Here is a 25,488-nt window from a genome sequence, read left to right as displayed (position 1 = left end):
TCGCAGGAGAACTAAAATTAGAAGTGGAGCCTAACGATGGCGCTGAATGGCTGTGATCTCATGAGAAAACTTGAATGGATGAAGAGTTGCTTGGTAGGGACATGCAAAGAAAGTGGGAATCTAGTGAAGATGCCCTAAAGATGGTTGAAACAACAGAAAAGGATTTAGAGTATTATGTACTCTGCGGGGTTTGAAAGGATTGGCATAACTTTGGAAAAAAGTTCTGCTTTGGGTACGGTGCTAAAACAGCATCCTGTGATCCAGAGAAGTTGTTTGGGAAAGGAGGAGTCGGGTAAGGTGGCAGATTTCGTTGCTCTTTTTTTTTTTTTTTAAGATTTCATTTATTTATTTGATATAGAGAAAGGAGGGGGAGGGGCAGAGGGGGAGGGGCAGAAGGGGAAGGAAAGAAAGACTCCTAAGCAGACTCCGTGCTGAGCACGGAGCCCAACACAGGACTAGCTCTCACGACCGAGATAGTGACCAGAGCCGAAATTGTGAGTCAGTTGCTTAGCTGACTGAGCCCGCCAGGCGCCCCCAGTGCTGTCTTATTTTAAGAAATTGCCACAGTCACCTCAGTAGTGAGCAGCCACCACCCTGAGTGACCAGTCAGCAGCCATCAGCATTGGAGCAAGACCCTCCCCCAGCCAAAAGATGAGGACTTGCCTCAAGCTCACATGGTGGTCAGCCTTTTCTAGACAAAATATGTATTTATTTAGACAGAATACTTTGGCCCACTTAATATACTACAGTATGATGTCAACATAACTTTTATATGCATTGGGAAACCAAAACCTTCATGTGACCCACTTTATTGAAATAAGGAAATAACTTGCTTTATGGTGGAGGTCTAGACCCACACTCTCAGTCTGTCTGAGGAATGTATGCCTCTAATCGGTTTTCTCTCCCCTGCTGGTTCTTTTCCACTCATTTGCCGAGATTGAGTGGAAGCCTCCTTACCAGGTACACTGTTGAACCAAGTATAACCAAAACATTTTTGGGGTGCCTGGGTGGCTCAGTGGGTTAAGCCTCTGCCTTTGGCTCAGGTCATGATCTCAGGGTCCTGGGATTGAGCCCCACATTGGGCTCTCTGCTCGGCAGGAAGCCTGCTTCTTCCTCACCCAGTCCCCCTGCTTATGTGCTTGCTTGCTTGCACTCTCTCTCTCTCTTTCTATCTGTGTGTGTTAAGCAAATAAATAAATTAAAAAAAAAAAAATCAAAACCTTCTTAAAGGGTCCTGAGTCTTAGAAAGGGACTCTAGATGAGACCTTGAAAGAAGGTTTCTCACTCAGTTCAGTGATCATGCTTATTCTTGGCGTTAAGTATTGTGAAATCTTACTTTTTTTATAATATGCCTCAGATAGCGTCAGTTTTTCCTGTATCCTTGGAAGAATCTGTAGCAGTCCATTTTCCCTTTATAATCTAATGTGAGATGGGAAAAGGTGTCATTCACAAAGAGGTCACAGAGTAGAATAAGGAAGAAAAAAACAACAAAACGTACTTTTGTGTTGAGTATCTTTAAAGAGGGGTATTTTCCCACCTAACAGTTTAAGTGATTGAAAGTAAGGTTTTCTATATTTGAAAGGTCATGAGGGTTCGAAAGGAGAAAGAATGGGTGTTGGAGGAATTCACTGTGTATGAGAGGATGAGGTTGGGCTTCAGGTTCCCACACAAGAGACATGGATTTTTTGTCTTAATTCTTCTCTCTCATCTAATTTTTTTGGCTGTGAGCTAAGATGACGTGTGTGTTTCAGACTGTTTGTGTGAGATTATGAGCATTTTTAATCTGTTCTTGTGCATTCTCAATAGAAACTGCGTGAGTGGTGATCTTTTAATAGACTATGTCTTGCAACTAGCGAATTTATTTTGGAACTAAATTCTAGATAATTCCTAAGGAATGTAAATTTTGTTAATAACAATTTTTGTTTTGAAATACTTAAAATGTTAGAACTGTATTTTTTTTTCTTTTGAGTTTTATGAAGTAGATTTTTGCTTTATTTTGAATAAGTGGAAATACTAAGAAAGCTCAGTAGGGAGACTACTGGTCATTAAGTTGATTGAATGAAAATATTCTCTATAATTTTTATACTGAAACCTGGTTAGAAAAAGAAATAATGGCATATGGGGGAATGCTCCCTCAAAACCACCACATGATTGCATTATACAAAACGACTTTGGTTTTACTGTAGCTGAAATACTAAGAATCTTGAGCAGCTTCTGCTAGAAAAATTCAGAACATGATTAAGTCCAGTACCCTTCCCCTTCCTTCCATTTCTTTCATTCATGGACTAGCATCCAGGTGGATCCGTGAATGAGAGAAGTTGCCTCCATTACACGGAGGAGAAAGAATTGACATTCACTGATTTCCTGCTGTGGTTGAAGCCCTGCGGGGGGTTCCTTATAGGCTTTATTTATCTCCTATAATTTCATGACTTCGTGAGACATAGGCATTCACCTGGCTTTCAGATGAGAAGACAGAGAAGTAAAATGGCCAAGGTTTTACCTGTCTGGTAGAGCCAGAAATCACACTCCATCCGTCTTACTCAGAAGCTCACTAACCTTGTATTCTCCTTGCTGCTTTTGAGTCCTGTGTGGGACAAAAAGAAGCAGCGCTGAGATTATGTTGACTTTCTCATAGGGGCATTACTGTTTGATGCTTCGTGGTATGGTCGTAATCATTTGGCTTCTCCGGTTCTTAAAACAAGCCCAGCCCCCTTTAAGGCCACATCCACGTCCTGGGGTGAAGGCACAGGCGGCCACATTCTGGTGTCCCGAGATGGCATTCCCGAAAGCCTGTCTTCCTCCCTCTAACCCTAATTCTGATCTAACATCCGCCTGTGTGCGTGGTTCTGGCCCAGCAAACACAAATCCATCTTCTCGCCAGCTGCCCGCTCTGCTTCAGTGGGTGTGTGTTCATCTGCCGTGGGCTGCACGTTAACATTGTGTCATCGTTGGACTTCAGTCGGTTATTACCTAGTCAAAGGTGCCTCTCCACCACACTTCATATTTTTTATCTCTTTGGGCATCAGTGTGGCCTCCTGCCTTTCTCAGCTCATCTCGTATCAGTGACTAAAATCAGATTGGCGAGTACAACCCCTCCCAAGTTTTCCCCATGAGCTCTTTTTTGTGTCTTAGTTTTCTCATTATCTCCGGTCCCAGGTTATAATTCTCAGCCCAGAACTAACTTTTCTCCAGGAAGTCTTGGTTCTTTTAAGTGGAAAATAACATTAGCATGCAAAAACCAAGGGTCCAGAAGTAAATATTTTCCAAACAAGGGTCAAGAGTAGAGTGACTTGTCACTGTATTCAAAGGAGCATGCATTCTTGTTGATGGTTCCAGTTTACCTGAAACATTAGGTTTGTTTTGGCTTTATTCTATAATTAAAGTTTATTAATCCACTTTCCCCCTTGGCAAATTATGCATATACTAAAGCATGCATGTGTTTATGTGACTGGTGATCCCAAGTTGGCATGCCTTCATTTTCGTTTCTTCCTGGACCTAGTCTCACGTGTTCTGGAATGAACTGCTAAGTGCGTAAGTTTTGGAAATCTTATCACTGTCCCCAGAGCACCGAAAAAGAAAAAGAAATTATAACATCCTCCTAGGTTTTATACTAAAGAAACCAAAGGTGTAGATCGCCTCGTTTCTAGATAGACTCCCTTTTTGATAGAAGACCGTAATGCTAAGCAGGGAAAATGTACCGGTTCAACCTTTTGGGGTTCTCTGTGTTCCCTTTTTGTTTATTTCTCTTTTAACACAAATAGTTTTCCTCTTATATTTGATTTCCAGATAACATTTGGCCTGTCCTCCATCCCATTCGAGTTTTTGCTCAGATGTCATTGCCACAAAACACTTAACACCGCCCCCTTCCAAAACAGAGGATCCCCCCAGAGCTGGGACTTGGTTTGCACAAGGCCGTGTCGCCGGGAGCCTCAGACAGTGCCTGGCCCTGCTCAGCTCTCAAAATACTTGATGAATGAGAATTGTTGTTCTTCCAAGTGTACGCTGTAGCCTGCAGGTTCAACGTTTCTGCTTGAGGAACGTTTTTAAAAACCTTCTGTCGCACATCCAGTATACATTTTTAAGTGTTTCCCTTTTTCTTCTCCCGTCTGAGTTGCTAAGATTTCGTGGTATTATTAGTGTCGCCTCCATCACCATAAATGTTTCTGTGATGTTTCCAAGGCTGCAGCCTTCCTTAGCCAGCTCTTCCCCATCAAATCTAGTAGCTCTTTTTAGCCAGGCTTTGAAAGAAACCCCCACACATGGAATTTTAGAAGGTAATATAAAAAAAAAAAAAATACCAGAGCCATTGAGGGGTAATTGACCTAGACTCAGCCCGTTAGCCTGTTTTTCTTCCTGTTTATGAATCAGCCAGCCTCCATCCTCTAACAGATACCTCTGTGGGGTTTGGGGTGGGAACCTTGCTTTTGGCCACTGAGCAGCAGCCCACGATGCAGGTTGCATGAGAGAATCTGTAGAAGGTGAACTGGCAGGCTTGGAACTAGAGTCGTTGCTTAGAAATAAATAGCAAAGCGGAGGGGAGGGATGGGAGGTAGTTAGTTCTTCCTCCCCATCCCTCAAAATAAGGTTTGTTGACAAGTCAGGAAAACCACTTAGAGCTCAGTCTCTGAATCTGAAAACCCAGATGTGGAAGGGACTAGGGAATCCCTCACTGGGCACTCAGCTTTGGGGGAACAACCAGAGGACTCATGAGCTGCATCGAGAAGCAGCCGTATCAGGCAGGGGGTTGCCTGCTGTAGCTCATCTCCCTCACCTGTGTCACCGATCCAATGACTTCAGGGGCTGCCCAGCAAGGGTGAGGAGTGGTGGTGTGCTTAAAGAAATATTTGGCTTGTCTGCACACAGAAGGATCCATCAATCCACTGCTTCCAAGTGTGATACTAAATTTTCTCATAGGTTGCATTAATTTTGCGTATTTCAAACAAAATTCTCCTGATCAAATTTTTATTGTAAACAATGTGTCGAAGACAAGAAGATGGCATTTTATGAGTTCATCCTAATTTACGGCAGTAGTGTGACTTTGTTTTAATTATATGCGTCACCAGAAAAAAAAAAAAAGAGTGCATGAATGGATGAAAGAATCGTAACCACTCTCTGTACATCATGCCCATATTCCCAGTTTTGAAAATAAATGTTGCCGCCTCCGTTACAGAAGAGAATTTCAGAGCAGCTGGCAGAACTGCAGCCAGGTTCCCCCAGCCTCTGGGCTCAGAGCCTCGCCAGTGTCTGGAAGTGCACACTTGTGCCAGTGGAACTTGGGGACCCTAGAGAAGGATTTCCATGAACCGCAAGGGCTTCTAAATACCCACCAAAGGAAATGTTGATCAGTGGTGAAATGTCTCTTGGTACTACCTGGGAGGGAACCCAGGAGGAGGAGAGTTTAGTCACAACATGAAGCAGGCGTAGCTCTGGAGAGTAAGCTAGCTCCAGGAAGCATGTGCAGGAGACAGTGCGTGTGAATACGGGCTCTATAGGCAGGCTCCCTGGGTTCAAATCCCACTTTTACCCCTTCCGCTACTTGTGTGACATTGGGCCAGTTGGATTTCTTTTTAATTTAATGTCTCTGTTGAAGAGCAGTTGTTATACAATAAACGACATATGTAAGGCATATAATTTAATACATTTTTAAATAGTTTTTTTTATTATGTTGCATTAGTCACCGAACAGTAGTACATCATGAGTTTTTGAGGTAGCGTTCCATGATTCATTGTTTGCGTTTTGATGTGGGTATACACTTCTAAATTAGGCACTGGAATCGGGACAGTGAACCTACTTGTCGTACCCAGAAGTTTGCTTGTGCCCCTGTCTGAACCTCTCCCTCATACTAGTATTCTTTGGCCAGAAATTGACTTTGTCAAATAATAATGTAGATACTCCATCTTTATTTTGATTAATGTTAGCATGGTATATCATTTTCCATTTTTTAAAACTTATTTACATCTTTATCTTTAAAGTGGGTTTCTTAGGGGCAGCATGCAGTTTGGACCCATTTTTTCATCCATTTGGCAATCTGTCTTTTAACTGGGGTATGTTAATCATTTACACTTAATGTGATTAGCGATATAAGTAGGTTTGAATCTCTTTTCTTAATATATGTACATTTTCCTATTCCATCTGTTTTTTCCCCACCTTTTTTTGTGTGTGCCTTTGCATTGTATATATTTTTTAGGACATCATTTTGTCTCTTTTGTTGCCTTATTAGCTATAATCTTGTGTTTAATTTTAGAATGTGCTTTAGTGTTTGTAATTTACATCTTCAATATTTCACAGTGACATTATATCACTTCACATAGAGTGGGAAAACCTTACTGTAATAGACTTTGACTTCTCATCTCTTAGGCTTTATGCTTCTGTTGCAATTCATTTTACTTCTAGTGTTCTGAGCTCCACATTACACTTTTATTAATTTTTATCACTGAAATATCTTTTGTAGCACTCTAAATAGAAATAAAACATCTACATTTTGTTACGTATTTACCACTTTTAGTGCCCTCCATTCCTTTTTATAGATCCCTATTTCTATCTAGTATGATTTTCCTTTTTTTGGAAGGGCTTCCTTTAGCTTTTCTTACCATGTGGACCTGCCATGTATGCATTCTTTTACATTTCATATATCTTGAAAACTCTTTATTCCCCATTATTCTTTGAATGATATTTTCACTGGTGTAGAATCTTGAATAGACAGTTTTTGTCTCAGGTTTTTGTTTTTGTTCCACTGTCTCTCACTTGCATTGTTTCTGACAAGAAATCTGCTGTATGTCTCACGTTCTTGTGTATATAACCCTCCCCCCCACCACCCTGGCTACTTTTAAGACTGTCATTTTATCATTGGTTTTCAGAAGTTTGATTTCAATGTGCTTTAGTGTGGTTTTCCTCACCTTTTTTTGTGCTTGGGGTTTGCTGAGCTTATTGAATCTGTGGGTTTATAGTTTTTATCAAACCTAAACATTTTCAGCCATTATTTTTACACATATTTTTATCAAGCATTGTCCCTCCCTGTCTTTGTCCCCCAGCCTTTCTTCTCTTTTCAGAACTCTGTTTATGCATATTTTAGTCTCAGGGTTGTTCCACAACTTACTTATACTCTTCCTTTGTTTAATCCTGTTTTCTCTCTGAGTGTCATTTTAGATATTTTTTTATTATTTTGAATTAAAATCCATAATTATCTCATGCACGATAGTTTGCATCTCATGATTATTTGGATCTTTTTTTATATCTTACAAAAGTCAGAATACTGATTAGTGGAAAAGGGGATTTCAGGGAGAGTGGCTCTACCTTGTTTTCATTCTCGTCCTGGGTGATGGGTACATGATTGTCCATTTTTAAATTCTTCTTAAATGAACTTACATAGTTAAATGAACTTATATTTTATGGACTTTTTGGTGCTAGTTCTAATTTAGTAGTTTTAAATGACTTGAAAATACAGTGATTTGGTTTTACATTCTATTGGATTAAAAACCAATGACAAAAACAAAAAAACAAAAACAAAAAACCAGTGACAACTGGAAAAAATGATACTTTTCAGATATATTATTGGTTATAATATTTTCATTGTTTTTGACATAATTCTATATTTATTATAGTATATAGGAAAGAGTGATTATGTTAATATCATCAGGGAATATGATTTGCAGCAAAAGAGAAAGGAGAGTAAAAAATTAGAGAAGTTAAATCCCACAATCATAATTTAGAATTGGAAATTAACAGTAAAATCTCATGGTATTTTTTTCCTTTAAAAGAAAATGTTTCTTGAGGGACGCTTGGGTGGCTTAGTTGGTTAAGTGTCTGCCTTCAGCTCAGGTCATGATCCCAGGATCCTGGGATTCATTCCCACATCAGGTTCCTTGCTTACTGGGGAGCCTGCTTCTCCCTCTGCCTGCTGCTTGCTCTTCTCTCTCTCTCTTTCTTTCTCTCTGACAAATAAATAAAGTAAAATCTTTAAAAAAAAAAAAAAGAAATTAGTCCTTTAAAAATAAATGTTTCTTTGTTCTGTCCACCAGAGAGACCTGGGAAAAAAATGGCCAACACAGTTAACAATACCACTCTTGGCTCTGGATTATTATCTTTAAACACCATTTCCCACGGTAAGAACTCTGGGATCTTAAAAAAAATAAAAAGGCAATTCCAGCTCTTTATCAGGGGATATACAACTGAGCTGTAATATCCTGTCAGTCTAGAAAGCAAGGAAGCTATCAAAGACGTGTCAGAAGAACTCAAGATGCCAGGTTGAAGATGCAAGTCTCAAATCTGGGACAATTTGGATATCAATAAGAATAATTAGAGTTTATTAAGACATTTGCATGTTTTTAGAAAATCTCATTCATACAAAATGTAAGAAGATTTTTTTTAAATAATCAAGAAATTTGAATACTGGATATTTCATGATATTAAGGAATTCTTAGGTTTGGTATACTTAATATGTTATATGCCTACTTAAATGTTTATGAATGAACTAAAATAATTTCTCACATTTGCCTCAGAATAATGTGGTGGAGTTGGAAGAGGGGAAGTAGAAGTGAAAATGAATGAAATAGAACAGGCCTGAGTAGATAGTTTTTGAAGCTGGATGAGTGGGTACATGGGAATTTACATTATTCTCTTGACTTGTGAGTATGGATAAAATTTTTCCAAATACAGTTAAAAATACTTTAAATAGAATAAAGAATTTTGAGTGCCTATATCATAGTTTTGTTGTGGAGGTAGTGCCTGGTAAGCGCCATATTACATTACTTACCTTAAAAAAGAAAATAAAAACAGCTCAGATGTCATGCCCTCCACCCACAGTTTTTCTGCTCAAGCGGTAAAAGATTCTTTCATTTCAGTCCACAATTTGGAGCTGAGGTCCCTGTGGATCTATCCATGGTGCTGACCAGTGCTGGTAAAGAGCACATGGGAGTAAAGGGAGGAGTCAAGGCAAGAGGGAATGAAAGATGAGTTTGGTCTTATATATCCTGAATTTAAGGTTTCTGTGTAACCCTAGCTGGAGGGAGCTCTATTGGGGAAGGGGTTTTATGGTCCTAGAATTTAGGAATCCAGTATGGGCTGGAGCTACAGTTCGTCTTTCTTTCGGCTGAGCCTACCTAGGACCTGTCCTTTAATTAGACACTAACCTGCCAATTAAGAAGGGAAATTTGGTCATAAATGTATGTTATATCAACAGTTTGGTAAATGTAAACATAAACCTAAACATCCAGCCATATTTATATACCGCAGTCATTTTGATAAGAGAGCTGCCTGGAATCATGTCATTGGATGATCTTTTGGAAAGAGAAAATTGACATTACGGTTAGAGAAATGTAAACCACCTTCACAGATGGAAAACAAGGTTACTGCCCTGTGATTCCTTTACAGATGTACAAAAGTTAATAATGAGGGAGACCAGAGCAAGGGGAGCAGAAAGGAGATAAAGTGGGACTGTTCTTAAAATTTATATCCGGGGCGCCTGGGTGGCTCAGTGGGTTAGGCCGCTGCCTTCGGCTCGGGTCATGATCTCGGGGTCCTGGGATCGGGTCCCGCATCGGGCTCTCTGCTCAGCAGAGAGCCTGCTTCCCTCTCTCTCTCTGCCTGCCTCTCCATCTACTTGTGATTTCTCTCTGTCAAATAAATAAATAAAATCTTTAAAAAAAAAAAAAAATTTATATCCAAGGCCTTTTGGGCTGCATTTAGAACTAGGAAAAACAGTAAAATGTGCTCTGTTGATGTCTGTATCCAGTGTTTTCTTTTACTGTTTTCAGGTTTTATAGAAGCATAAAGATCATGAAATCATAGTGATTATCTAATTTACCCTCCTTATTTTTCAAATGATGAAATTGAATCCCAGATGATTAAATAATCTAGGATAGCTATTTTTATGTTATTGAATGTTTTCAAGTGCCTGCAACAGTTCTCCTACCCAACACCCATCCTCCCCCACTTACTGGTTAATTCCGTGCATTGATTCCTTTATCTGAGGAATCTACCTCCCCCACTGCCCTCACCCCTCAGTAAGGTCAAATAATTACAATAGCAGAAAACAACTACAACTATTCATTGGACACTTACTATTTAATCACTATAACTCTATAAGGAATGCACTATAATCTGCATTTTACAGAGAGAGAAACTGAAATTGGAGGGACTGGCTAACTTGCCCAGGGATATAATTGTACATGTTAGAGCTAGAATTCGAACACATTCTTACTCCAGATCTGAGCTCACCTGACCACACTTATTTATTATCAGGATACCTTGTGCCTGTCTTGGCATTTACTGCTCTTTAATATTATGTTTATTTGTGGGATTATGTAGTACATTTTTCTCCTACTGTATTGGTAACCTCTAGGAGAGCTGAGATCCTGCGTCTTTTGGTTCATCATTTTTGCTTAGCTTCTAAGTGCCTAACATCTAGCAGGCTCATTGCATGTATTTTCTCATGGGGAATATGTAATTAATGGTACTGGATTTTTATACTACTGTTTGTTCTAATTGCACTGCACTGGAGTGCAGTTGCACTGCTGTATGAATTGTGAGAGAATGCACACTTGGTGCCCACTACCTCATGTCCACTGGTAAGTACCCAGTGACAGAGTGGCTTTAATTATAATAAACAGGCTTAGAGAGGACTTAGTTTAAGAACACAAGGCAGAGTCTCATCTGGTATTCAAGGCTCTTAACTTTTATTCCTTACTCCTTTTTGTTCCCTATACTGAATCTTGTTAGAGAAGTGAATCTGGGAAAATGTATTGCTTTCCAGAGCTGATTTCTTAATTAGATCGACAACTAAAGTATAAGCTTCCTCCTTGCTAAATGTTGTTTTCATCCTTGAGACCAAGACAGATCCAGACTCTTTCTGATACTGTGGTAGTTAACAGAACTGTCTGAACCAGTCTCTTGGGCATGGGCCATTAGGAAAGGCTAAGGTAAATATTTTCAAATTAACATGTAGTTTGAAGGTGTCATTGTTAATGTCGTCATTCAGTTGTAGCAGAAGGTGGGTTGGTCTTTAAGATGCATTTGTTTCTGCGTGTATTCCATGTCTTCTTGTGAATATTTTGTGTGGTGCAGATAGGATTTATTATTTCAAATCATATCCTTGAACTTAGTTCAGCAGTGTTATCTCTAGGGTATAGAGATGCATTTGGCAAGTGATCAGCAATGTAGTTTGGTATGCAAGAACCTAGCTGTGGAATAAAAATCAAGTTATAAAATTAATCTATAAAATAGTCACAGATAAAATGGTGAAGAGACCAGAATTAATCTTAAGAAAGCACAAGACAAAATGCAGATATCCTAAAATCAAAAATAGTAGTATTCATGAAAGTGACAATCAATTATTTAATTCCAAGGACAGACACATTATAGTCTAAAAATGTATTTCAAATTCACAATTGACTAGCTATTTTATGTGGTAGAATACCAGCTTTGCATATTTATTAAAATTATTCATAACTGCGTAGCTGCCCAGATGAACTGTGGAGTTCTTGTTCCTTGATTCAATATATTATCTTGTCCATTTTATCATGGTATGGTAATAGAAATTTGTCTAAATTTTAGAATGATCCATGGAATATTTTCAGTATCAGCATCTCCCAAATACATATTTTATCATTCCTGTTTTGCCTAATGTGATCTTTTACATAGCTTTAGAAGAAATCATCTATCTCCATAGGAAAAATACAAGTTTTTTTTTTTCTTTAGGGAATGTATTTCAGACAGAAATCTTTATTTAATGTGAAAGGTTGAAAAGGTATTGTATCATCAATCTTTAGGTATCAAAATATTCCCGTTACCTAAAAATTTGGGCAAGATGTGAATTCTTTGAGGTAGTAGAGGAAGAGTAGTAGTTCATAATCATTGTGTAGATTTTATGGAGAACTGTGTTTCCTTTAGGTATTCCTTGCTCAGTAGTGTGTTGCTGTGGTCAGTCAATGTGACAGTGTAGTTGGGATGGTGAGTTCTGGAGTCAGACTATCTTCATTTCATATGCTATGTCTACTACTTAGTATTTATTTTATTTAATTTTTGGAGCAATGATCATCTCATCTGTAAAATTGAATAATAGTGTCTACCTGATAGGGTTATTAAAGAAGATTCTATGAGATAATGCATGTAGAGTACTGAGAACTGTGTTGGGTACTGGTAAACAATAAATATCAACGAATGAATGGTGTTAATGATAATACCATATCATGGAATACCACAAAGTGTGGGCTACAGCTTTAGCAAGAAGACACATAAAGAGATATTAATCTTCAATAACACGTCTCTAAATTGGTAAAAACTTAGAAGGTGATGTTAGGAAAGAAGAGTAAAACCTTTTTAAACTAGAATATTAATTATACTAGAGTTCAGAGAAGCCTTAGTCTAGTTTAGTGCCCTCTCTCTGTGTGAGTGGAAAGCACAGCTGGAAAAGGTTAAGTGACCTCTCCAGGATCACCCCGCTAGGATAGGAGACTCTAACCCAAGTCTTCTGGATCCAAGTTGAGTGCTCCATCTGTTTCCATACACTGGCTTACCCAGAGGAGCATTCATTGAACCTGTCTTAGATGTCATTGTTTTCTATATGTGACTTCTTTTCCAGTATATACCATCCCCTTGCTTCTCTCGGTTTGGCATCCTAGTGGTGGTTAATCCTCCAGAATTAGCTTTCCATACATAGAGCTATGGGGAAAGACCATTGCCCATCGTGGAGCTAACACCGCGTTCAGCAAGTGTGAGTAGTTCTATTTGAATGCCTCCATGGGACAGTCGCTATAGCACTGGGAAAAGGGAATGGCTGTGAAGTTGTGGAGAATTTCCCTGGAGATCTCATAAAGTTCTAACATGAAAATGAATCCTTTCTTCCTTATAAATCTGAGTCATGTGTTAAAGGAAATGTATTAGATGCTTCTGAGCCATTACATTTTAGTGGGTTCTATAAAATTCTCAATAAAGGAAAGGTCAGTGTTTGTACCATAAACAGTGTTCATGAAGGCACATTTAACCCCCGCCCCACCCCGTTCCTTTTGGGATTTCTGGAGTGTATAGTACTCAGATTTGTTCTTCTTCCAAAGTGACCCCCTGCCCACCACCTCCCAGAATGACCCCACTGACCACCTGGGCGTCCTTTTTCTTGGAGGTCCTAACCACCCTGGCTCTGGGATCAGCCCTTCATGACAGGCAAAAATGAAAAGAGGTGATTTCGCCTCCTCATAGCATGGGTTTAGGGACCCCACCACCTTCGGGCTCAGCTGCACTTTTTTATGTGTGCTTAACATAAAAAGACTGTCGGCCCACCAGTCTGTGGGATCCTCCTCCTGTATTTTCACAGAGACCACGCGTAAGACTAAGAAAGACCAATGGATGACCTTTGCACACCGACGACACAGGTCATTGTTCCGCTCTGTGAGTGGCGATTCCTGTGACCTTTCTGCTTGTCAGCTCAGCTCCTGGCGGCCAGCCTCCCAAGCTGCACCGTGGGAGAGCTAATGGTCTGCGCTGGTCCTGCAGAGCCGTGTGGAGGCTTAATTGAAGAATATTTTTAACCCATTATCAAAAGCATTAGGAGGAAAATGTTCAAAGAGTCTTGATGCAGCCTGCGGCTCTTTCCATTTAAGAAAGTAGATCCCCTAAATAAGCAAATTATAACCTTGAAATAGTAATCTATCTTTATTTTCAATCCCTTCATCTTCCCAAGATAAAGACTCTTCTCTCTGAGGGCATGAAAAGGGGCAGAACTAGCTAGACTGTTACAAATGGTTCTCTCCACCCAGCGGAGGTGAACACATAGTGCTCCCTGTTTAGAACAGGGTGACTTTGAGTGGACCGTCCTGACTAGATTGGTCAGAAGGAAAATGAACATGTCTGCTAGCCTAGTCGTGGCACAGAGCATGGTGGCCGGCGGATACTTAGAGGTGCCCAGGCCACATAGGTACGAGCCACAATCCGAGGAGCATGAGTGGGCCTTTCATCGTATCATGATTTCTGGCTCCTTTTTTTTTTTTTTTTTATACTGAGTAAATATGATGAAAGCATATTTCATATTTCCCCCACCTTCAAGGGGTTTTTGAAGGATAGATGAGAGATGTCCCCCAAATTATCACTACAGCTGGCATCTTAGTCATGGATTATTGTCAAATTTAATCTTATCTCTAACTCCACAGAATGGTATTCGGCTTGATTTCTTTGATTATTTTGTCTTTTAATTTCAAAATGGCAAGAAAAAGTGGTTCTGGTTTTTTCTTTAATTAAAATAAGTAGGAATTAGCATACAAACTATCCAAATGTCTAACTAATTGAAGTCTGGAAGCCTCTTTGCTTTAAACAGACACAGAATTTCAACAGGATTTTCATTTATTGATTCTTCTTCTCTCTGTTCTCCAATTATTTTTTTTTAATGTTGTCAAGTAACCGGAAATATACCTCTAAAGCTGTGACCAAAAAAATGGCCAAAATTAAAATGCCCAAGAGTCTTTTAAAAGTTAAGACAGTTTAGGGGAACCTGGGTTGCTCAGTAGGTTAAGCGTCTGCCTTCGACTCAGGTCATGATCCCTGGATTCTGGGATCTAGCCCCTCATTGGGCTCCCTCCTCAGCGGGAAACCTGCTTCTCCCTCTCCTACTGTTTCCCCTGCTTGTGCTTTCTCTCACTCTCCTGCTTTCTGTCAAATAAATAAATAAAATCTTTTTTTTTTTAAGATTTTATTTATTTATTTGTAAGAGAGAGAGAGAGTGAGAGCGAGCACAGGCAGACAGAGTGGAAGGCAGAGTCAGAGGGAGAAGCAGGCTCCCTGCGGAGCAAGTAGCCCGATGTGGGACTCGATCCCAGGACGCTGGGATCATGACCTGAGCCGAAGGCAGCTGCTCAACCAACTGAGCCACCCAGGCGTCCCAATAAATAAAATCTTTAAAAAAAAAAAAAAAAAGGTTGGAATGCATACATGAAGGATGGTTTACAATGTGGCAGTGTAATTTTAATAGCAAAGTGAGCATGGAGAAGTCTTTGTGGAATCACTAAGAAGTTAAGCTATATTATAGTATTCAACAAAAATTTAAGTAACTTCTCTTTCAGGTATGTAGTAGTAGTTCATGGTATCTCTTAAATATTGGAAAATAAGGATTTCTAGTCTTTTGTTCCATCAGAAGTTCATTCAAAAAATCAGAAATGTGCTACCTGTGGGTACGTGTGGTAAAATGGTCAATGAAAATGGTTTGCCTTTTAACCCTATGAACATACAAATGTCAGTCTGATAAATGCAGTATCAGATTATTATTCCAGCTGTCTGAGTGATACAGAATGCTTTTGGTCTAAATTTTGTAGTTGACAGAAAAGCTGTTATTTCAGAATCTCCCTTGCCTCATTGTTTGGTCAGCTAATTTTAAGCATCTGTAAAAGGCACTGGCAAAATGGAAAAGATGCCCATTTTTTGGCTGTGTGGACAAAAAAAGAGAGCATAGAAATGATGGTGTACAGGAATCAAGTATGCTGAAAGCCCTTTCACCATGAAAGGCGAGATGCAGAATGAATCAGAGAAACTGACTTTTTAGACATTTTGTTCAACTTGGAAGAAAGTAAGGGAAATCTCCAAAGGGACAAAAGTTTATATGGTGATCAGAAACCAAAGGGGTGTGGTTAAAAGGCCAGGCCCTCCTGGCAATAGCTGTATAAGGAATTCACAGCTTAACTGCCTTGGGCAAAAAGAGATCAAGAGATCTGAGGTCTGGGTCATGTTGGAAGCCCAAACATAAAACACTCTCACAGAGCTAGAACGTTCACAAAAGATATACCCTCAGTGAAAGTGAGAGCTGAAAAAAAAAAAAAATTAGCTCACCAGGAAAGGGAGCAGATGAGGAAAACTGTTTTTGTTATTGCTCTAAGTGGAGGAAAAATAATAATCATTGTAATCATCATCCCCTGTCAGCTTGCTGCTACAAGCTTATTTTGGGGTGAATCTGGGGTATAAATTTATAATTCTTGCAGGTTCATGGAAACCCTAACCTAAAAAATTTAAATAACAAGTGTCCAGGTTGGCGGAACCCTCTGGCACCCGTTAGAAGTAAGCATTAAGTCCTTCCGGAGGGAAGCATTAACAGTCCAGTTCTCTCAGAATTCCTCCAGATTTATCGTATACAGGGTTACCATAAAAAATACCAAACACTCAACACAGCAATCCAGGAATTACCAAATGGGGACTACCATAACCCATAGGTCACCAAAGACAACAAAAACAGTAAACAGATTAGGTCCCCAATGCAGTAAGGACATTTGAATACTGATTTTGAATATAAAACAAATGTGTGGGAAGCACATAAAGAAAAAAATTGGGGTGGGAATAAGAGACCATTAAAAATGTTCAGGAAGATTTGAAAAGGAAGCAAATAGAATTACAAGAAAAAAAAATAAAATCCTCAGAAATAAAGAACTTAGTGGGCTGGTTAAATGGAGAATTACACACAGCTGAAGAGAGAACGGATGGATTAGAAGATCAGGAAGGACATCACACCACATGAAGCCCAGAGACACAAAGGATGTGAGAAGTCGTTGACAGTAAGACGAAGGGATGAGAGAAGGGAAAGATGAAACACAGGGTCAGTTTGGAATTCCAAATGCTAAAATATTGAAAATGGGAGGAGTGGTTTTGGGAGAATTGGAAGGGTCTGGAAACTTCATCCATAATAACAATTTAATAAATAAATAATGAAAATTTTGCTTTTTTTTTTTTTTAAATAAGGTTGTTACAATTTCACAGATGCTCTTTGAAGATGCAGACTTCTGGGTCAGGTACAAAGGACTTTATTACTCACAGTGCTTTAAGCAGCCTGAGCTACACATTCAAGCCTATTCCCCATGCTCCCCAAGTTACGTGGGGATGTTGCAGAGTGGGTCGTGTAGGAAGTCTGAGTCATATCCAGAGACGCCAGTCTTTTAAAATGGACTGTAAGCAAATCTGTTCTTTGGCCAACAAGGAGAGATGTTATTTTATCTGTAGGAAGGTAAACAAATCTCTCTGTGCCAGATGGGGAGACTCTGTTCTAAGGCTGTTTGCTATACCAGCATCCTTGGAGAGTTACCCAAGGAACAAAGTGGTCAGCACGCGTGCTCACAAATCATGCACAAGTGTGAGTCCTGTTATTTCCCAGTAGCGGAGAGGTCATTTGTTTAAGGTGCAAAGACAGAATTTTCTAGAAAGGTTGAAAGTTTGGCATGCTTGTAGAGGGAATACACTGTATACCAGACAACACAAATACATTATTTAGACATATTATGGTGGAATAGCAGGACATTAAAGACAAAAAAGGAGACATTAAAAGCAACCAGAGAGATAAGATACTTCAAATCAACAGGCTATTTCTGGTTTCTTTCTTTTTTTTTTTTTTAATTTAAGATTATTTATTTATTTATTTGACAGAGAGAAATCACAAGTAGACGGAGAGGCAGGCAGACAGAGAGAAAGGGAAGCAGGCTCCCCACCGAGCAGAGAGCCCAATGCGAGACTCGATCCTAGGACCCTGAGATCACGACCCGAGTCGAAGGCAGCAGCCCAACCCACTGAGCCACCCAGGCGCCCCTATTTCTGGTTTCTTATTTAGAAAAGTCAAGGGTCCAAAATACCAAGTCCTTCCTGAGGAAGAACCAGAAGAAGAGAGGTGAGATGTCTTGCTTTATGGAGACCAAGGTCTGTTATAAACCTAGAGTAGTTAAGGCTGTGGAATTAGGGTTAGTGTAGACAGAGAAACCACTGGAACTATATAGAAAGCCCATATGCAGTATAGACATGTGTGCTGCAGATTGGTAGGAAGAGGAGGAACAGTCCCATTAACCATGCAGTTACAGGATTATGCACGTGGAGGAAGGAAAAAGAAACCAGATTGTGACATATAAAGAAAATCAGTTCCAGGTCGGTTAAATGTTTGAATCTTTAAATCATGAAACCAACTTTTAAAAGGAAAGTAAAATTATGGAATTTTCAATGAACCTGGAAAAAAAAAAAGCAAATGAGCAAGAGAGATGCTATCTCTGGGAGTTGAAGGAAGAAACTGACAACAGAGGTGATGTTGAAGCTCTCTGGCTATACGTGCGGACATGTGTGTATCAGACTGTATCCCACACATCGTGATGGAAACTCTTGATGAAGATGAGACTACAAATTGAAGACCTAAGGCAAAACCAGGAAATGGGAAACTCGTGGATGTAATTTCTTCAGTTGAGGGTGACCGTGGAGGTGACTCGGTACTCTGGGGACTGACCAAGGCCTCACAGCGAACAGAGGGTCTGCCCCTGCACTCTGGCATTGAAACACACAAGTGCAAAGCCATCCAAAGCATCCTTCCTGAACTTTAAGACCTAAGGACAGCAGTCATAGGTTTTTGTAAACGAGAGCACCAGGCTGGTGCACAGACTTTCTAGTCAGCTTCATTTCATGGAGATTTGAAATTAGCTTTTTCATAAAAGAAGCCCAGAATGCCAAAGGGGGGGGGGATTTCTTAACACCAGATGCAAAAAACCACAAACTGTGCAAGGAAAGAAAAATTTAATAAATTCAACTATATCAAAATGAATGTTCACTTTATCAAAAGTGTATGTCTAACAAATTGAAAAGAGAAGCCTCAGTGGGGAGAAGTAATCTGCAGGACATATCGCTGAGGATAGATTAGTATCTAAAACAGATAAAGAAATTATATGAATAAAAGAGCACTGGGTCAGGGGTATGAATAAACATTTCAATGAAAAGGAAACATTAACAGTGAAGAAAGAGGAAACACAATCAGCCTCATTGGTAATCCAAGAACTGCAAATTAAAACCACAGTGAGTCCATTTTATATCGGCCTGTTTGGCAAGATTAAAATCTGGAAGAGCACTGTTTGTGGGCAAGGATGAGAATGGCAGGGATTCTCACGGACTTACCGTCTCGTTCCCTTCAAAGACCCAGGCAGCCAAATAAAGTCTGACATTCCTTGCCTCGTATCACATGTGAGGAGACAAGTAACTTAACTGAAAAGTTACTCTGCTTTCTTAATAAACTCCAAGGTATCTTTGATGGCCAGAATTTTCTCTGGTCAAACCTTGAACATGGGGACAGACTTGGTTTATATTTTCAAGGGGAAAGAAGGATCTGCTGGGTAAGATCTACAACATACCAGATGACTCCAGTTTTGTTTCTCTTTCTGTTTTTAAAACTCAACCCCCAAGTTGAGATAATTTAAAAGAGAACATCAAGGAATAGTCTTCTCACATATATTGTGGTTTTATTTCTGTTCCCATTGAAGTCGATGAATTGGCAAAACGTAAAATCCAAACCCAAGATGCAGGGTGAGGAGAGGGAAGGAAGAGATGTGTTTGAGATGAAGAGAAATGATCGCACGATACCCGATTATCCGCTGGACAGGGAATCCGGTGGACGATCACGCTGTGCCTGGCCATGGGCCAAGGAGGCCTGCCGACTCTGCCGACTCAGGAGCTGTCCATGGGGGTGACCCTGGGGCAGCTGGAGGACGTGGTGGGAGAGGAAGAACGAGAATTTTCCAAAGTCTCAGTTATGCGTGCACACACAAAAATCTAACTGAGAGTAAATTGTCCTTACTGTTGATTATGATTAAAGTGTGGCAGTATTAAAAAATGACCCCCCCATGGGGCACCTGGATGGCTCAGTGGGTTAAGCCTCTGCCTTCAGCTCAGGTCATGATCTCAGGGTCCTGGGATCGAGCCCCGCATCGGGCTCTCTGCTCAGCGGGGAGCCTGCTTCCCCCTCTCTCTCTGCCTGTCTCTCTGCCTACTTGTCATCTCTCTCTGTCTATCAAGTGAATAAATAAAAATTAAAAAATAATGACCCCCCCAAAACCCCATAAAGCTAAAAATCTAAGCTAGGATAACTACATGGAGAATATAATATAGCCTGGTTCTTTCATTTGTTAGCTTTTGAGGAACTTTCAGTATCCAGTGAGGTCTATGCGTAGATACTCCTCTTATCCAGCAGCCTCTTTATTAAAAAGTTCTTAGTGCATGAATTAAACTAAATAATCAAGGCAGTTACCAGGTTAGCCGGGTAAGCCCTGGGAAGTACTGAAAGTTACATGTTGGGGAGAAATTTCTCAGCTCAGATTAGAACACTTGTCAGATTTGGTGGCAGGAGACTAGGTCTGAATCAATATTTCTGCCTGGAAGTCACATAACCTCTATGAGAGATTAATGTGGTTAGTGTTGGACTCTGTATTCTCCATCAGCTAAGTATGTGCACTTGTCATTCATATTTTGTTTTTCGCTTGTAACACTGACAAAAATCTCTGCGGAATAAAGAGCCAGTTGCCTGAGTGTATGAAGCTCTGTTGTATTTGCATATTTCCAGGATTTAAAGCAAAGGGTATTTTTCCTTGAAACATTATTTATCTGTTTGTTTCTTCTATTTTTATGGTCCTGAAGAATATCATTGGTTGCTCAGAACATGTCTAGCTCTCATTTTGTTTGTGCTGATTCTGATTTTATTGATTAAATAGTACAAGAAATGAGGCTTTTTTTTTAATTAAATGACCTCTTCCCAAGAATTTTTTCTGTAAAAACCCTGAGTAAGATGTGTCACTTTGTCAAAGCCACTTTTCTTTTTGCATTACATGATGTGTTTATGGAAGTACACCATAAGCCAGTTCTGTGAGGTCAGGTAAGCCGTTGCAGTTTTAGCTCTGCTAATTCAAGAACATGATTGGGCATATGCTGTGCATGCTTGGTTGGTCAAGGGTGCATGATGGAAATGATTTCTGGAGTTACCTGGAAATCACTTGTTGAAACACATTGATTTCATAACCACCCCCTCCGACAGCTCCCGGCCAGAGCCTTGAAAGACATGGGATTCTTTAGCTCGCCTTATTCGCTTTATGTTGTATGTGATTATAATCCTCTTAAATAACCGAGGAAATGACAACTTAGCCTCATTTACAAGAGGGGTGACTGGGAATACCAGAGTGCCCCACAGCCTGTGATTGGGGAAGGTGTGATGCAGTGGTAGGATTGAATGCTAGACAGCCATTGAATGTTGTGTAAGACTAATGGCTTTGGAGAATTTTTGTAATATATTACAAATTTAAAAAGCAAGTTCTGGACCTGTACTTACATGCAAATGTGTATATAAAATAAAGTTTTGAAGGGTACGCTTTAAACATCAGTAGTTTTGTCAAGTGGTAGGATTGCTCGCTCTTGGTGCTTTCTGTTCCTTCTTGATTTTTCTCTTAACCACATTCAACTGAATTTATCGTCTTAAGTAACAACATGTAAAATAAGTGTTCTAATAAAATTTCCTAAGAAGGATTGAAGAAAAAAGGAAACATACTTCCTGTATTTTTGTTATGATAGCACAATTCAAAATGGTTATTATAGAGTTGTTACATGTACGTTATGTACATATATGTACAAAATTACATATAATTATAGGATTATTGAGCATGTATGCCGCATAATCTGCTAAGCCCTTCATGTAAATATTCTTACTGATTTCTCAGGATAATTTATGAAATTGAAGGAAAATATAATTATCCCCACTTTTTAGATCAGCAAACTGAGGCTTTGACCAATTAAGTTTTTTTCCCTCAATAATGCAGCTGCTGAGTGACAGAGTCCAGCTTTGAAACAGTCTGAGACCCAAGCCCATGTTCTTAAGCTCTTGCCTTTATCATCCCGTGACTGGTCCTCCATGTCTCATGGTGGAAGAAAATGCAAATTTCATTTGAGAGAAAATTTTAAGGACTGTCACAATTGAATTGGGTGGTTCTCCCTTATATTATATTCTCAAATATCCATTGACTAATGATTAGATTGTATTTTGCACATTTTACGGAATGATGCAAAATGCATGCTTCTTTTTAGGAAGGAAAAATTGTATGTGGGTCGTATCAATGATTGTGATTTTGAAATATATACTGGCGGATTTCCCTCATTTCGGGGTATGTGTATGTGTGGGTGTTTGAAGTTTGGGATAAGCACGGTGAGCCACATAGGGCAAATCATTTGTGCTACAAGGTCGTGCTGTGACCCTACAAGACTGGTCAGCTGACGTTACCGGAGGGCGTATGGAAGGAAGGGCATTCGTTGCTGGTGCAGAATCTCATGTGTTTAGGAACCCAGGACATGAGAAAACTGTTTCTAGGACCAGCCGCGGCACCCATCAGCTCTGCTGTCATATTTGTGCCTCAGTGAACTTCTGTGACATCCCTTTGAGCACCATTCTTTCCCACTCTACAACTTCCAGAATTACATCTCAGTAACTAATCCATAGAAAATGCAGTCTTGTCTGGCATTATCTGCTGCCTGCTCTCCTGAAATCAAGTACAACTAACTTCCATCAGATCATAATAAAAATTGTGCTAAGAGAATAAAATCACACTCCACACATCTAGTCAGAGAGCTCCTAGGCTGTTAAGCATTTAACTGATACACATTTGCATACCCGAGTATAATGTTGCAGATTTTTAAACCATTGAATGAATGAATATTTAAGAAAAGAACTTGTGATTGTTTTAGTTCCTGCGCATAGTTTCCAGCACATTTATACTTGCCCATCGTGTGTGGAGGCGAGGCGGAAAGCCGCATCACTACTATATGAAGCTAACAGAGGTTCTTATTTTTATGTTTTACACACCACACACACAATATGCACACAGAGTATTGTTTTGTGAGATGAGTTATGTGTAGGAGTCTGAGAGATCTATTTGCATCCTGGCTCTGTCCTAGTTGTTTTATCCTTAGGCACGTCAGTGAACTATTCTGTATATCTCATTGGCTTTAAAATGGAGATGCCATTCTTAACCTCGTTTATTGAACAAGTGCTTATTTATTGACTATAGATAATAATATGTCAAGTGATACCACTTTGAGGCACCATCCCTTCTCTTTTTTCACTTGCCCCATGAGTGAGCACTCTTTGAGTCTTTGGAAAGATTTTTTTTTCCCCCAGTAGTGACTCAAAGTTTCATGGTTTGTGTCTCTGCTCTATTCTGTTCCCTAGATTATCTCACTTCTCCCTTTGGTGTTTTTCTACTTTTTAAGAAAGAGTTTTTTGAAAATTAAACAGAAGATTCTTCGTTTGGCGTCTAGTGCAGTAAAATAAATACATGTCTGAAAGACATGTTTCTTTTTAGTTGGAATTGCATACTTATAACGTGCAGACTGTAAGCATGTAGTTTCCTGGCTTGAGAAATGACTATATCCACGTATCGAGCACCCCAGTCAAGATAAAGAACATTCCCATCACCTTGAGAAGTTTGGCAAAAGCTTGTCTCTGGATATGGTTTATTTTTCCAGATTCTGACTTGCTTTTCTTGCTTTGGGGCAGGGACAGCACCTCCCTATGTTGTCTCTGCCTCTTACACCCTCAGAACAGACTTTCTAAATGAGCCCCTTTGCCCATGATGCAGTTTTTGAATAGGGGACAGTTGATTTGCTTTTTCTGTTTGAATTTTCCTGGTCTCCCCCCTGCCCCCCGATGTCTCTCTTGCCTTTACTAAACTCCGCTGGCAATATGTTTTATGGTCTAACACTGCTGTGATTCAGCCTCCAAACGTAAGGGTTATGAAGTATCCCATGTCGAACGATTCAGTGTTGCCTCTGACATTATCTGACCCCTGCTGTTACTCAGAATTTACATAGTTCTTGTGGATGTTAAGTCTCCCCCACCCCTTAACAATCAGTAAAATGTACTAGAAGTCTGGGTAATTGTCAGTTATAGGAAATTCAACTCAGTGGCTAACCGGCTGTTCTGTGCAGTGCAGATATTTTGCTTATTTGCCTTATTTTTGTTTCTGCCTACAAATACATGATTCCTTAATTAGTACAGAACTTTCCCTCTTGTATTTTAAGTCACTTATCTGTGATTTTTTTTAAAAAGCCTCCCTTAGATACACAAAGGATAACCATAAGTAAAGTATTTAAAGTATTATTGGCCACAATTCTGTCTTTATTTTTTGAATCAATGACTAAACTAATACTTTTGGAATAATGTGTCAAATGAGCATTGCTTATTGGAACTATTTTAAAAAGATCTAAAGCATGTTTGTTCCACCTTCCCTGTGTATTTACACCTCTTCGATTTTGCTTTATGAGTAGCAAAAGCAAACTGTCACTATTTGCTGTAAATTGAAGCTTTTAATAACTATGTCTGTTCCTACCACATTTGTCAGCTTTGAATATTCTGTCAGTGGAAAATAAAAATAGCAGGGAAACTCAGCAGCCGTGACACGGAGAATTTATCTGCTTATGCTAAAGGAAGGTAAAAAAAAAAAAATAATAATCTTGAAGGGCGAGCATTTGGCATTTTTCCTTCAAATGATGTAAATTTGAACTGGCTCTTCCTCAAATAAATTTTAGATGAAAAGTCAGCAAAATAAATGAGTAAGTTTCATCACTAAACACAGAGCACCTTTTTAACCTAGAAAGAATCGAGCACCTTTTTAACCTAGAAAGAGAAGAAGAAAGAGGTTATTTCAGATCACTGATTCAATCATATATGCCTTGTTTGACATAAGCTTGAAAAATAAAATTTGTAAGTACATCAAAAGAAACAGGATAGCGCAGTAGTAAATTTTTAAACTATTTTGTAGTAAAAATTCATGTGTGGAGGATCGTCTTGGATATGTGACAATAAAAAATTAATTTATCTAATAAAGATGATTCAAGTAAATCAAATCTAAATAAATTCCATAGTTCACATTTTTTGTTCGTAAATCATGTGTGTCTGTTATAAATATTAAAAACATGAATGAAATATATATTATGAAAAATTCACTGCTTTCCCCCTTTTAGATAAAAACATAAAGTCTTTCAGGACTTCTTGTTGCTGATTTTCAGTTAAATTTAAATTCAGTTCTTGCCGTTGTGCCTCTTTCTTTTCTGTACCTGTCCATTTTTAAATCTCTTACCGAAGGAGACCTTTATCATGATTATCAACAGCAGTGAGCATTTATGAAGCACCTATTGGGTGCCGTGTTTGATAAAGCATGGCCAGTAGGTCAGTATTTTGAGTAGGAAGAAAAGCATTGTTAAAATCGTGCTTCATTGTGCTACTGTACAGTCTTTATTTAAACCTCTATTGGAAGAGAAAGGTGATTAATGAGACACTATGAGCCTGCTTATTATCCTGTCAACCTTGTGATGTGCCTGCGAATACAGAGCATCTTTAAAATAACCATAATGAGCGAAGGAGCTGGTCTCTGCTTTTACAGAGTGGACATGCCTGCATGTTTTAATTTAGTTTGGTATTAGTGTTATTCCATTATTACAGATTGAGCCTGAGGGAAAGAGCAAGTTAATTATTGTCACATGTAATGAGATAATTGCCTACGTGTAATTTGACAAAGCGTTCTACAGGTGTGTTACTCGGTGATGAGAAATGCCTACTCTTACTTCATCTGATCTAGGGAGTGGGCTTGGAAGAGAGTTTCAGAGAACAGAATGTGTTTTGTTTTTTAAACAGAAGTCCTAAAATAGTGTTAAACACTATAAAAGTTTTGGATGGTGTCAAGTTGGGAATTTATT

The 25,488-nt window shown here is 39.2% G+C and overlaps 1 protein-coding gene across 5 annotated transcripts in view; it reads left to right on the top strand.

Moving 5' to 3' along the window:
- Positions 1–25,488, top strand: part of RSU1 (Ras suppressor protein 1) — a 200,208-nt gene that overhangs the window by 116,031 nt on the left and 58,689 nt on the right. Inside the window, exon 9 of one of the 5 annotated variants that reach the window (XR_006603361.1) lies at positions 8,019–8,102. The exons of the other annotated variants lie outside the window; for them this stretch is intronic. The gene's annotated coding sequence lies outside the window, so the exon portion shown is untranslated. The remainder of the gene's footprint in view (positions 1–8,018; positions 8,103–25,488) is intronic. 5 annotated transcript variants of the gene reach the window in all.

Source organism: Mustela putorius, unplaced genomic scaffold (assembly GCF_011764305.1).
Source record: "Mustela putorius furo isolate JIRA1106 unplaced genomic scaffold, ASM1176430v1.1 tig00003913_pilon_pilon_pilon, whole genome shotgun sequence".
Taxonomy (NCBI): domain Eukaryota; kingdom Metazoa; phylum Chordata; class Mammalia; order Carnivora; family Mustelidae; genus Mustela; species Mustela putorius.
The sequence above is the reverse complement of the archived record's forward strand: the minus strand, read 5'-3'. Positions and strand labels throughout refer to the sequence as shown.